The sequence below is a fragment of the Phocoena sinus genome, chromosome 3 (assembly GCF_008692025.1).
Source record: "Phocoena sinus isolate mPhoSin1 chromosome 3, mPhoSin1.pri, whole genome shotgun sequence".
Lineage (NCBI taxonomy): Eukaryota > Metazoa > Chordata > Mammalia > Artiodactyla > Phocoenidae > Phocoena > Phocoena sinus.
The window spans coordinates 117,219,440-117,232,686 of record NC_045765.1 but is presented as its reverse complement, the minus strand read 5'-3'; positions in this window follow the sequence as shown (position 1 = coordinate 117,232,686).

The following is a 13,247-nucleotide window of genomic DNA, read 5'->3' as shown; positions in this document are numbered from 1 at the left end:
ATGTTCATCCACGTGGATGGTTGATAACTTGAGGTACATTTAAAACATGTTTTGTTGTGGCAAAACATACATAAAAATTTTCCGTTTTAACTACTCTTCAGTGTGCAGTTCAGTGGTATTAGGTATATCCACACTGTTGTGCGACCATCACCACCACGCATGTCCAGAGCTTTTTCATCATCCCAAACTGAGGCTTTGTATTCATTAAAAAACAATTCCCCATTCTTCCCTTTTCCCCAGGCCCTGGTAACAGCTGTTCTATTTTCTGTCACTATGAATTTGCCTGTCTTAGGTATCTTATATAAGTGGAATCACACAATATCTGTTCTTTCGTGTCTGGCTTATTTCACTTAGCATAATATCTTCAAGGCTATCCGGAGATTATTTTTGATCAATTGTATCCGTGCTGCAATTGAGTTAGGTCCATAAAGGTATCAGCCTCATTTCAATTAAACACACACGCAGGTGATGGAGAATACTCCTATTTCCCTGGAGCCTTTAGGCAACCATGTGGGATGGGCTGAGGCAGTATATGGGATGGTCCTGCACCAGGGACCAGCATCCTCCTAGTTGCTCAGTCCAGATGCATGGGTGTCACGGTGATTCTTCCCTCTTCCTTACCCTGACATTCTTATTCTTGCCCAATAAATGTTATTGATTCTACCTCTCAATAGCTCCCTAAATCCTCCTTCTTTATCACTCAACCAACCTCAGTTCAGACCTCCATCTGTTCTCACTTGTATCAGTACCAGAGCCTCCTAACCGGTCTCCCTGGTTATCACTGCCATCAGTCATTACATCATTAATTCACTCAACAAATATTATACTGCACGAACATTTCTTGTCAGGCATTGAGCTGGCCTCTTAAGTTACAGAGCCTTGTGTATAGCCATTTGAGCCATTTGTCTCAATAACATAAATCTGATGGTACCCAAGCATGTCTGATTCTAGAGGCCAACTTTCCCCAGTCCATTCACTGCCTTCCAATAAAGGATGGACTAAAGGTTCAAGACTCTTGGCAGGTGAAATTAAGGAGTCAAAACATCAAGAGGAATTTTAAGTACATATATGTACATATATATAAGTACTTATGTACATATATATAAGTACATATGTACTTATGTAATAAGTACATAGTCCTTCATCTAATTCTAAAGGAGGATAAAGAGCTTATGTATAGAACTGGGGAAACCTGGCTTTGCAGCAGTTCATACAGAAAGACCCTGAAGTTTTGGTTATCGGCGGGCTTAATAAGGGTTAACAGTATGATGAGACTCCTTATAAGAGCTAGTCACACTTTAGGCTGCTCTGATTATGGGCCGTAATAATGCCTATATTTAAGGCAAAGCATTGTCTTCAGCTCCATAAGCTGTATTCTAGGGAGAATATTAACAAACTTAGAGGGCATGCAGAGCAGTGGTTCTGAGACGTAGAACTGGGCCTTGGCTGAACTTGCGGAGTATGTAAAAAACACAGATTCCTGGGATCTACCCCTCGGTATTTTCAGGTGATACCAATGCACACATTAGGTCAGGGACCACTGATATGAAGGAAATAAACAGTATGATCTGGAAAATATTGAAGGAACTTAGAGAGGGAGGACTGTGGGGAAGCGTAATAGGTGTTTCCAAAATCTGAAGGGTTGCCATTTGCAAGTTGAGATAGCAGCCTGAGGGGAAGGTGTAGAATGATCAGGGAAGCTTTAGTAAGAATTTACTAATAAGGAGAGCTGTGTGGTTATGGACCTAGCTGTCCCAGGAAAGATTAGAGGAGCCCAGATGTCAGAGATGCTGTAGGGTGGTAATTCAAACTTTAATGTGCCTATGAATTGCCTGGGGATCTTATTAAAATGCAATTCTGAACTACTAGGTTTGGGGTAAGACCTGCGGCTCTGCATTTCTATCAAGCTTTTACAGATGCCAAGACTTCTGGTCTGTGGGCCACACTCTAGTAGAAGACTGTAGGGGATGCTGGTACTGGTTGGCCAGATGACCTAGAGGATGTCTCAGGGCAGAGTGGGTATTTAGGAATGGTTCGTTAATTGAAGATGGAGAAAGCACGCTACCAAAGCTACACTGGTATCCTTCAGAGCTTTTGGTGTGGACCATGCTTTAACTTGTTTAGCTTATTTCTTCCAATTCTCTAGAATCTAGTTATTGATCTTCAAAATTAAATACACTTGAGTTTGTGTCTTGCCTCCCTCATTACTAGGATTATGAAGCTGAGCAAGTAACAACCCACCTGAGCCTCATTTTCTTCATTTCCGATAACCCCTCGCTGAGTTTTTACGAACATTTCGTGTGCTAGTGTATGTAAAGTGCTTAGTGTAGAGCAAGTGCTTGAGGAATGCTGTCTGTTATTATATTTATTATTCATTTAAACATGCATGGGCTCTGCACTGTTACCCTTCCTGGGCCTCCTGTGTTCTTGGAGGATTCTTGACCGCTCTGCCCACGGAGTGTACCTGTACGATCTCAGAGGCCAGGTGTTCTCCCAGATTTCTGTGAGATTAACTGGAATTACTTTTTTGTGGGTCTTATGTCCTTACTGTTAGCATTTTCTTACTTTCACCTTCCAAAATCAGGATATTTTCTCTACTGATTTTGAACAAAATTACCAGTTAATATAGTTTGATTTCCTGACCCCATAAGTTAGTTTTTCCATTGAGATGTTGTAATGGATGCTAATGGATGTCTGCCCAGCACCCGTCCTCCTGTTTTCTCTCCTGTGGAGCTCTATTTGTTCTTTTCTTCAGTTGTTCATACCTACGAATGCATGTGCATGCCTCAGGGAAGCCGGTCAGTGCTCAGCTCCAGGTGGGCCTGCCTGGTTTACAGGTTTCCCATTCTCTTTGCCAGTGATTAGACCAGGAATTGGCATGGGAGGAAGTCTGTAGAGGGGTGGTTCTAGGAGATGTTTCTTTGCTCCAGGGAAAAGCCAGAAATGTGGTCTCTTTCTTTTTCTGGATCTTGTCTTGTGGGGATGTGGCTCTGGGATTGGAGACTTGTTGCTGCCCATCAAAGGATGAAGCTGACATTGTGTGTGGCAGAGCAGGATGAAAGGATCTGTGTCCTTGGTCACATTGAGTCACAGAACCACCATTTTGAAGCTCTTCCCTCCTCTCTTTCTTCGTCCATTCATACCACATAAATATTTGGATTAAATTTTTTGTTTGTTTGTTTTAGTTTTTTTTTTTGTAGTACGCGGGCCTCTCACTGTTGTGGCCTCTCCTGTTGCGGAGCACAGGCTCCGGACGCGCAGGCCCAGCGGCCACGGCTCATGGGCCCAGCCTCTCCGCGGCATGCGGGATCCTCCCACACCGGGGCACGAACCTGTGTCCCCTGCATCGGCAGGCGGACTCCCAACCACTGTGCCACCAGGGAAGCCCTGGATTAAAATTTAATGGGGAATATTTTCAAATATGATTTGCAAATTCAGGATCAGTTCAAAGACTGAGTATATTAACTCTCGGTCATCTCCCTCTCCAAGTCCCACCCACACATACCAGCAGGGAAATGGGCATGGAAGTACCTGAGGCATCTGAAGGGTGCTATTCAGATCCTCGTTCTGTCCACACCTTTATCCCATGGCCATTAAACCCTAGGAATTCATCTTGTCTCTTTGGTTCTTAGTGGAAGATTTTTTTCTTCTAAACCTCCCGATCGGGCTTCAGTACAGTATGGGGCCATATATAACTCTTTATACCCCAAGGCAGTAATGATAACTGAGAATAAATGAAAAAGCCTGTGTCAGCGTGCTGTCCTGCTATTTGAGAGCTGTGTGAGGTATGAGCTTATGTATTCTCACTGCTGGAACTTGGAATTGCAAGTGAAATAGATCCTGAACTACTGAGCTATGGGAACCTTGAGTGTGGAAAGTAACTCTTTTCTTTTTTTACATTAAAAAAAAAAATCTTTATTTTTTCGAGTTTTATTGTGTACAATTGACAAATAAAAATTATATATATTTAAGGTGTGCAACATGATGTTCTGATACACATATGCATTGTTGAAATGATTACCACAGTGGAGCTAACATAGCCATCACCTCACATAGTTACTGTTTGTGTGTGTGTGTGTGTGTGTGTGTGTGTGGTGAGAACACTTAAGATCTAGTCTCTTAGCAAATTTCAAGAATACAACACGTTATTATTAACTATAGTCATAATGTTGTTCATTAGGTCTCCAGAATGTACTCATTTCTAACTGAAAGTGTGTGCCCTTTCACTAATATCTCGCCGTTTCTCCCACCCTTCAGCCCTTGGTCACCCTATTCTACTTTCTGTTTCTATGAGTTTGACTTTTTCAGATTCCACATGTAAGTGAGATCATGATCATATAGTACACTCTTCACATTGTAGACACCCCCCGACCTTTCTTTTTTTTTTTTTTTTTTTTTTGCAGTACGCGGGCCTCTCACCGTTGTGGCCTCTCCCGTTGCAGAGCACAGGCTCCGGACGCGCAGCTCAGTGGCCATGGCTCACGGGCCCAGCCGCTCCACGGCATGTGGGATCTTCCCGGACCGGGGCACGAACCCACGTCCCCTGCATTGGCAGGCAGACTCTCAACCACTGCGCCACCAGGGAAGCCCCCAGACCTTTCTTAAAAACAGTTTTTGATCATACCATTCTCTTGCTTAAATACTTTTGTTGGTTCTCTGTCACTCAGGGATAAAAGTTACATGTCTTTCCTTGGTATCCTTGAGTGTTCTGGGCCTGGCTTAAATTCTTTAAAAAAAAAAATCAAATGATACCAACAAATGGTTAAAATAAATAGAACAGGCAGTCTTATAATAGTCCCCTGATCCACTTTTCTCATCCATCTTTATCCATAGAAGCAACCACTTTTTTTTGCAACCACTTTTAATCATTTCTATTTTGTTCTTTTGGTGATATCCCTATTTAAAAGCTTATATTAATATTTCTTTGCTTTTCAGCTTTAGAAATCATCTATTTAATTCTTGCTATAATAAATTAAAATTTCAGCTCTCTTACACAGCGATCCCCATCTCCTCTTTTTCTCCCCTCAGTATAGTTATATTATCACAAGTTCATAATTTTTTATCAACAGTTTTAAAGTTCAAAAGTCTGTGAAATCTGAAAGATTTTTTTTTAAATCTTGGTGTCAAAACCCATTTGCTGGCAAATTTAATCTCTAACCTATCTCATGTGTGGTCAATTGTGATGAAGCATCTACAGAAGCAAGTATCCTTGGGAACAAGTGGCTGCTGCCCTTGACCATTGTGGCAGTAATGATGGCTACAGAGGACAATAGCCTGGGGTGGATTCTTCTGGGTACTTGGGAGCACTTAGAGAAAGAAAATGACAAGCTTAGATGTTTAGATTCTCAGCTCTAGTTATAGAGAACCAGAGAGCTTCTAGGGCAGCCGTAAAATAATCTCATTTCTTAGAGCCACAGAGCCAATCTAGCTGAAAATGAAATACAAAATTTAACTGAATTCACAGCTTTGCCATGTCTCTCTTGTGACAGTTAGAACATTGAGAAGGAATGAAATCTTAAGACTTGGATGGGGACATATTATGGGCTCAGGTAGAGTTGAGAATCTCAAATCCTCAAGCCATTTCAAGCTTCCCTTGTTGGTGGAAGCAGGCTACCCTTCTGCATCTGAGAAGACTAATCTTCTCTAGCTTGAAGATAGTAATAATTTCACTTGGGGAAGTTGCCTTACAAGAGGATGCCAATCATCATCAAGACCCAGTCCAATCTCCCCTTGTCACTAGGTCCATAATTAGGTTGACAAGCACAAAGTCTGACGTGGGAGGAAATAGCTAATACTGCTGTTGTCGAACACATAAAAGATGTGAGCTGCTGCGACTTGCTGCGTCCTCATTTAACTTTCCTCTTTGGCCTTTGAAGAAGGCAGAAAAATCTTGGAGAATGACTGTAGATGATTGTAAACTTGATTCCAATTTTACATGCTATTTCAGGTATGGTGTACATGCTGGAGCAAATTAATACAGCCCTGGGCACCTGGTATTCGGATATTGACCCGGAAAATGCTTTTTTCTCTTTACTACTTTGTATCACCAGACACAAATTGCTTTTACCCAAAAGAACCAACCGTATATTTCCCCAGTCTTGCCTCAGGTCTACACAATCTGTTCTGCCTTCTGTTATAATATGGTCCACCAAAGCCTTGGACATTTTGACATTCCATGCAACATTATAATGGACCACAATTTTGATGCCGATATTAATTAGATCTGATGAGCATGAAGTAGCAGGTACTTAAGATACCTTAATGAGACATATGTGAACCCAAGGTGGGAGATAAAGCCTGTGAACATTTAGTGGTCTGTCTCCCTAGTGGTTTCTGGGGGTCCAGTTGAAGCAGCTCCTGCAAGGTAAAAGACAGGTTGCTGTATCTTTCATTATCTACCAATAAAAGGAGGCACAGCACTTGGTGGGACTTTTTGGATTTTGGAAGAAACATATTTGAGTATGGTATTACCACCCTTTGTAACTTTTCAGTTTTGGATGAATAATAGAGCAAGAGAAGGGTAATGATCTGGCTGCAGAGTCTACTATGCATGGTGTTGTGAGAGAATGTTTGCTTGGTGAACTGAATTTCAACTCATTTCCAGTTAAGTCCTGCCCCTTTCCTGCTGTCCTTCACATTCTGAGTTTGGAGCCTGTTGTACATAGCAGAAGCTGTTGATACCTGGCACCACATCCCTGCAGCTCACCTCTGAGTTCACGTGCAGTTCCAGTTCCTGTAGATACCAACAATTTCCTACTTCAAGGTACCTGCCTTTCCTTACTTGGAGGCTTTCTCCTGGGCCAGGAGGGCTTGGCTCAGCAAGCAGGGCAGCCTGAAAGTGCTGGAGGGTTAAAGCCTCCAGGGACAACCTTCAACCAGTGAGGGATGGAATTTGTTGCATAAATACTCCAGCTCTGAGGTGCATTACATCCCTACCGGGATGGAGCCCTAGTTGCCTACTAATAACCTTCAAATTAACATGCACTTGATTGGCTTTTTCTCCCTTTCTTTCCCATCTCCCTCATTATGCTCTTTTGGGATCACCTTCCAAATAAATTACCTGTACACAAGTCTTTGTCTCAGGGTCTGCTTTGGGGAAACCTCAAACTTAGATGTCTGTCATCTCCTCTGCTTCATGAGTCAACACCGTTTCTAGTGCTTTCCACCTTGATGCATCCACTGATTACCTCCTTTCTATATCTTTGTTTTTGTTGGCTTCTTCCTTTTGTGCTCCTTTCTGTGATTTTATTGGCATGTAAAGGGGGCGAGGAGACACATGTCCTGGCTTAGTTTGCTTTCTTCAGTCAAAGCCTGTCTAATCTCTTTCACCTGATTTCCTGTTCGGCCATCATTGGCCCACAGTCCCACAGTCGTGGAACTCTCAAATCTGTTTCCCTCTTTCATGCCTTTGCACGTGCTCACTCCCAACTTGGAATTTTATTCTCCTTGTTTGACTGACAAACACCCACTAAACCCTAAAATTTCTGCTGAAATGTCAGCTCTTCTATTACATTTCCCCTAAATGTTCCCTCCCTCTTCAAACTGTTAATAATTATGAGTTCACTATCTGTCTCCTTTACTCGGTTGTATGTTCCGCAAGGGCAAGGGCTATGCCTGTTTATCTAGCGCTGTATTCCCAGTTCCTGGCACAGTGCCTGGGCTGGCACATAACAGGTGCTTGATAAATATTTGTTTAATGAACAAATGAATTCATTCGTTAAGGGTAAGAAAGCCAACTTGGCTTGACATGTCAGCACTAGAGCGAGATCCGGTACACAGGTGGACCCTCCAGAGTGACTGCAGGGGAGCTGTCTCTAACTCTTTGGGGGAAGTGTTTCCAAGACGAATATTTGGGCCAGTCAAAGGGAGGCTGTGGGGACAGTGGATTAGTGGTAGGGACATGAGTAAGAAGTGAGGTTATTGTGTTCTGTCCCAGTGTTTGTCTATTGTCATCTTGAAATTGGTGCTAAAAATGAGTTGACTTTGGGATGGCTCAGTCTCTCACCATTCCTTTACCAGAGGCCGTGTGATACCAAGGTGAAGAGCTGGAGCTGAGTCTTGGGTTTGAAGCTTCAGCTCTGTCACTTCTTCATTTTGTATTTGAGGGGAGGGTACTCAAATTCTCTCTGTCTCAGTTTCATTATCTATTGTGAGGATTAAGTGAATGTGTATTATTTATTATATTATTATATATATGTATGTATTATTTATTATACATATGTATTATATAGTCACTTAGAGCCCATTCAGGGCACATATTAAGGCCTAAGTATTATGTTTTATTAATATAATAATTACCAGTGACTAATGCAAGATTCTAGGAGGTCAGGTGGTTCGCCCATAGCCACAAAGGAAGCCTGGGATGGGTCTAGAGTGACTTTGACCTCAATACTTTGAGATTGATGAACCATTAAAAAGAGTCCCAGCTGCCAGAGGCCTGCAGCCACTGGCTGCACCTCACTGAACAAGAGGACTTGTCAGAGGCATATGCAGAGGGGTGCCTGGATCCAGGCAACAAAATGGGATGATTCATAAAGTCTGTTTGATTTCTGTCACCCAAGCGCAGATGTATTTGGCATCAACAGCTGGTTGTTCCTGAAGGGCTCATTCAAGCCCAAGTCACTGTGTTTTGTCTCTGTGGACACGGATGCAAAAAGGAACTGAGTCTTAGAAAAATTTATCCCTTGGTATTGAAAATGCCAGCAGACTTCCACTTTGGTTATCAGACATTAAACTGTATTAAAAAGTGAATCTAAAATTTCTTCAGTGGTGATAAACATTGTTAAAATTGAAATAAGTGATTAATGTCAAAGCTTCAGGACCCAAGCTTCTCTGGTTAAGTCACAGGCTCATGATGAGGACACCTGGCTCTCATCTAGTTCAATTCTCTCTCTGGACCCCTATGTCTGTTTTCTTAAAAGTTTGCTCAGGTGGGTTTGGTTGCCTCCATATATATTTTTTTAAATTTATTTATTTTATTTTTGGCTGCGTTGGATCTTCATTGCTGTGTGTGTGCTTTCTCTAGTTACGGTGAGCAGGGGCTACTCTTCGCTGCAGTGTGCGGGCTTCTCATTGCGGTAGCCTCTCTTTGTTGCAGAGCACAGGCTCTAGGCAGGCGGGCTTCAGTAGTTGTGGCACGAGGGCTCAGTAGTTGTGGCGCACGGACTTAGTTGCTCCATGGCATGTGGGATCTTCCTGGACCAGGGCTCAAACCTATGTCCCCTGCATTGGCAGGCGGATTCTTAACCACTTTACCACCAGGGAAGTCCCAGCCTCCATATTTTGAGTTGAAAGGTGGGACTAAGGAAGTAGACCAGAGTCAAAATGTTAGAGGATATTTTTAGTCCTGGAAGAGCAGCAGGTGAAAATGGTGAAGTCGGTCTGCATCTCTCAATGATGAGTCCTTCCTTTCTTTATTTTTTATTATTTATTTATTTAAATTAAAAAAAAATTTGTATACAATTTTTAAAGGTTTCACTCCATTTATAGTTATTACAAAATATTGTAATATTCCCTGCGTTGTACAATACATCCTTGTAGCCTATCTTACTCCCAGTAGTTTGTATGTCCACTCCCCAGCCTCTATGTTGCCTCTCTTCCCCCTCTCTGTACTGGTAACCACTATTTTGTTCTCTGTGTCTATGAGTCTGCTTCTTTTTTTGTTATATTCACTAGTTTGTTGTATTTTTTAGATTCCACATATGTGGTAAGATACAGTGTGTGTCTTTCTCTGTCTGACTTATTTCACTTAGCATAATGCCCTCCAAGTCCAACCATGTTGCTGCAAATGGCAAAATTTTGTTCTTTTTTATGGCTGAGTAGTATTCCATTGTGTGTGTGTGAGTGTGTGTGTATACCACATCTTCTTTATCCATTCATCTGCTCATGGACACTCAGGTTGCTTCCATATCTTGGCAATTATGAATAATGCTGCTGTGAACATTGGGGTGCATGTATCTTCTCGAATTAGTGTTTTTGTTTTTTTCAGATATATACCCAGGAGTGGAATTGCTGGGTCATATGGTAGTTCTATTTTTAGTTTTTTTGAGAAACCTCCATATTGTTTACCACGGTGGCTGCACCAATTCACATTCCCATCAAGTGTACGAGGGTTTCCTTTTCTCTACATCCTTGTCAACATTTGTTATTTGTGTTCTTTTTGAAAATAACCATTTTGACAGGTGCAGTGATATCTCATTGTGGTTTTGATTTGTATTTCTCTGATGATTAGCAATGTTGAGCATCTTCTCATGTGCCTGTTGGCCACCTGCATGTCTTCCTTGGGAAAATGTCTATTTTTCTACCTATTTTTTAATCAGGTAGTTTGATTTTTTGATGTTGAGTTGTATGAGCTGTTTATATATGTTTGCTGTTAATCCATTATTGGTCATATCATTTGTAAGTACTTTCTCCCATTCAGTAAGTTGTCTTTTCATTTTGTCAATGGTTTCCTTTGCTGTGTAAAAGCTTTTAAGTAAGTTCTCTCTTTCTTTAAATATCAGTTATTACTTTGAATCATATAATTACTGTCTTGTTTCATATTTTTTGTTTTAATTATTTAGTAGTTGCTCTTTCTTAGGTCTACAATGTGCCTCCTATCACATTTTGCTTCAAATAATATTGTACAACTTCCTGAATAATATAAGAACATTACCAGAGTTTGCTTCCATTTTCTCCTGCCATCTTTTGTGTTATTACTGTCATATCTTTTAATTTTACTTCTGTTATAAAACCTACAATACACTGTTATTCCTTTTTGCTTTAAATTTTAAATTATCTTTTATAGAAATGTAAAAAAATATATACAAAAAGTTATTTACTCACTTATTTACCTCTGATGCTCTTCATTCCTTTGAAGAGTTTCCTGAATTTCCATCTGGAATAATTTTCATTCAGCCATAGGAACTTCTTTTTATACTTGTTTGTCGTGTAGGTCTGCTAGCAACAAGTTCTTTCAGCTTTCATTTTTACAAAAATGTTTTTATTTAAACTTCTTTTTCTTGGAGGGGGGAATAACAGTTGGTTAAATATATACATCCACAGAATCAAACATATGTAACTGTTTAATGCAGAAATGTATTTAAAGACATTTGCTGTGTATTAAGTGGCAAATAGCAGTTTATGGAGATAGATGTACAGTATAATGTCATTTTATATAAAATTATGTATGTATTTAATCACAGAATAACCCTGGAACAATATACATGGGACTGTAAACAGTGGTATTTCAGTGAAGTGTCCTTTTGCATATTGGAATTTTCTGAATTTTCTAAAATTTCTAAAATGAACCTCCCTCACTTTTATCATTAGGAAGTAAAGTTTATTTGTTTAACCTATTTGGTTTTGCCTTCAAATCTTTTCATACTATTAAAATGCAATAATAAATAATAATACAAATGTTAATGGGTAGGATTAAATTTAAAGCATATTCATGGATTCTGGGCTTTGCAAATATGAATGACAGGAAAAAATGAGACATTTTGTAAGAGTACTGGGAAAACTAAAAGGGCAGTGCATTGACTTCACATACTAATCAAAGTTGAAGAAAACTTTTTAAAGAGATAAAATATTAGATAAAATATTAGGAATACAGTTCTGTTCAATTTCTTTTCTCCCCTCCCCCTCCTGAGGCCTTGTTTTCCCCTCTTTCCCTAATGAACTGCTCTCAGCAGCTAGGTGTAGCTTCTTCCAATCCACATAAAAATACTTTTACATAATACATTTATATGCTAGTAGCTAGTACTTGGTATTATTATAATATATATATACTCTTAAAGTTTCCATAAATAATATCTTACATAAAATTTTGCATCCTTTTTTCCCCATTCACATTTTATTTTGACATCTATCCATTTTGATTCCAATAGAAATACAGGCAGCAATGTGGTTAGGGCCACAGGATCTGAAGTCAGCCTGTCTGAGTTGGATTCCAGTCCTACCATCACTAGTGTGTGACCTAGGGCAAATTCCCTATTTTCTTTGTGCTTTAATTTCTTTATCTGTGACACGCATGTTCTCATAGTCTTTACTTTATTGAGCTGCTGGAGGAGAAATTGAGTTAAACGTGTAAAGCGTGTAGAACAGTGCCTGATACAGAAAGAGCTCAGTAACTGCCTTTGTTGTTGCTGCTGTTGTGAAAGATGCCCCTGGCTGTCCATCACTAAGACAAAGATGCTGTATTATTTATTTCTATCACTGATACAGATTTCCACAGAATCCCTCTTGTGTTCTCAAGCAAGCATTACCAACATTACTGCATGGGGGGTGGATTTGAAATCATTAGCCATAGAACAGAAAATTTTCCAGTTATTCCATGGTAAGCACTTGATAAATGTACAGTCTTGTAAACATCTAGATCACTTCTTTTAACTGTTGTGTAGTATTCCAGCAGAGCAGTACATTTCCTTGGGGTGGGCATTTAGGTTGTCTCCTTTGTCTCTCTACTAAACACAGTGCTGCAATATTCATCCACGACCATGGGGCGTTGTGCACATGGGAGAGAATAGAATTGCTGGGTTGGGACTGAACCCAGACCTGTTTAATGCCAAAGCCCTCAGTTATGATTCTCTCAACTTACAGGGTCCTAGGTAGAGACAAACAATACATTCTGAGAATGGTGATGACCCACGACCAATGGAAAAATCCCCCAGAGGAGAACATTGTCCCGGAGAGGCAATGACGGCAGTCATCCAGAGGGGTCTTTGGCCAGGGAGACATCAAAAATCTCCTCGCTCCATAAATGAATCCACGTTGAACATTTAGCTGAATGTGAACACGTGAGACCAACAGAAAAAAAAAAAAAGATCTACAGCGATATTGTCATACAAACAGTTTTTATTGATCCAAGAATCAGGGTTTGTTAGCAAACAAAATTTTAATTTTATTTATTCACTTGATACTTAATTGTAGATATTTACCATAGACTTGAAAGAGTGGTGATTTGTGGGGACAAGATGTTTTAGACGTTCTTTCTTTCTTTTTTTTTAACATCTTTATAATTGCTTTACAATGGTGTGTTTGTTTCTGCTGCATAACAAAGTGAATCAGCTATGTGTATACGTATATCCCCATATCTCCTCCCTCTTGCGTCTCCCTCCCACCCTCCCTATCCCACCCCTAGGGGTGGTCACAAAGCGCCAAGCTGATCTCCCTGTGTAGACGTTATTTCTTTTTCAGTCTGACATAGTAAGTCTTATTACTGAGCCAAAAACTATTTAGTTGTTCATATATCAAGGAGGTCAAGAAAT